Raw genomic sequence first — 1,898 nt, 5'->3', positions numbered from 1 at the left:
ACTCCTGTTTGCTGTTACCGGGAAATCATCCTACGCTTATATCACCTGCTATACGGCTCGTTATGATGCTTAATTGAATCTTCCATTCTACAGTTCTTGTTACTGAACTGACTTGGAAATATTCAAGTTTCAATACCCGTTGTTTACGATGTGCCGCTCTATCCTCTCAACGATACTCCGGCTGTCAACTTAGTATATCATGTTTGACTCCTCTTGTACCTGGGCGGGTAAACAATTTTGAAGTTGTAATCTACCAACTTCTGCACCCAACAGATTTAGTGTCTGCTCCAAACCTTTCAGGTGAGAAAATATTGGAGATTTTGGTAATCGGTGTACACAGTTATTAGTTTTTCAGTTCCAACCAGGTATTAGAGCCATTCTTTGAATGCTTCCAATATCATCAAAAGTTATTTGTTGTGGGTCTCATAATTCTACTCTGCGGAATTTATTTTACGGGAATGAAGAGCTAAAGGATGTAGTCTTTTCTCCACAAATTCAGAGAGGATGCAGCCTAAAGCGAAGTCGCTAGCATCTATTTCTACTACTATTTCTCTTTCTGGGAAGAAATGGTGTAAAACTAGAGCCAAAGTAAACCTTCTCTTATGCTCCTGCAAGGCTTTTTCCTATTCCAGACCCTACTGGAACTTCTTGGAATCACCCTTCAATTTTTCTGTAATTGGAGCTTAAATCTTTGTGAGGTTTTCTATAAAACATCAGAAGAAGTTCACAAATCCTTAGAATATTTGAACCTCTTAACCAATATAGATGATTTCTAGTTTAATACTGAATCCACCTTTCAGGTACTCATAGATAGCCTATAGACAGCTATTATGTAGCCTAGGAATTCCACCTCTGTAAGGTCGAAGAAGGATTTCTTTATTGAAATCGTGAGCTGAAAGTCTGCCAATCTTGATAACATTTTTGTTGCTAGCTCGATATGCTACTTCTTATTTTGAAAATAAATGAAAATGTCATCCAAATAACATACGACTCCTTGGTCTGGAAATTCACAAAAAAAATCATTCATCATGTCCTGAAATACAGCTTGAGCATTGGCTAATCCGAAAGGTATTACTTTATATTTATAATGTCCATAATGTAAGCGGCAGGCCATTTTCCATTCATCCCCTTACTTGATTCGGATGAGGCTGTAACCATCTTTTAAATCAATTTTAGAGAAGATACTAGCTTCTGCTATACGATCATGTAATTCCAACATCAGTGGTAGTTGATGCCTATTTAAGATAGTTATCTTATTTAGGTTTCGGTTGACTACTACCAGTCATAGTCTTCTATCTGCTTTTTATACAAAAAAGATTGTAGTACCAAAAGGCGATTGACTTCTGGAGATATTTTCTTGTCGTAACATACCGTCTTGCTATTCCAATAATAACTTAAGTTGTTTGTCAGACAGAGTATAAATCGGTCCCCAAGATGGTTTCACTCCTTCGACTAATTTAATTTCATGATCAAAAGTTCTTCTAGGCATCAATTTTCCTCCTTTTGTGGGAGAAATAGCTTTTTAAATTTCCAGTAGTGCTTGGGAGAGAATCAAAGTTGATCTGGTTAGAATTTTCTATGGTTCCAATTCTTCCTAGGTGGATCGCATTTTCATTATAAGTAACTGTTTTGTCATATCAAAACATATCTGTGATTTCTTTGTCTTCTTCTTCCATCCAAGATTTACATTTGGGATTTTTGAATTTCCACTTTGTATGTTCTCCAATGTTAGATAAGGGGTATTCTGACTGCTACCACCCAACAGGGATAATCATCCCATAATCTCCTGCTGCTGCGATTTTGCACACAACTTCAGACATGTATTTGTTTCATCTTATTTCAAGCCAAATAGGACACCTGTAAAACTTTCCTCCCGATTGAGCTGATACTCTATCAAA

This window comes from Tuber melanosporum (genome assembly GCF_000151645.1).
Source record: "Tuber melanosporum whole genome shotgun sequence assembly, scaffold_14, strain Mel28".
In the NCBI taxonomy this organism is placed as follows: Eukaryota; Fungi; Ascomycota; class Pezizomycetes; order Pezizales; family Tuberaceae; genus Tuber; species Tuber melanosporum.
Note: the sequence above shows the minus strand (reverse complement) of the source record.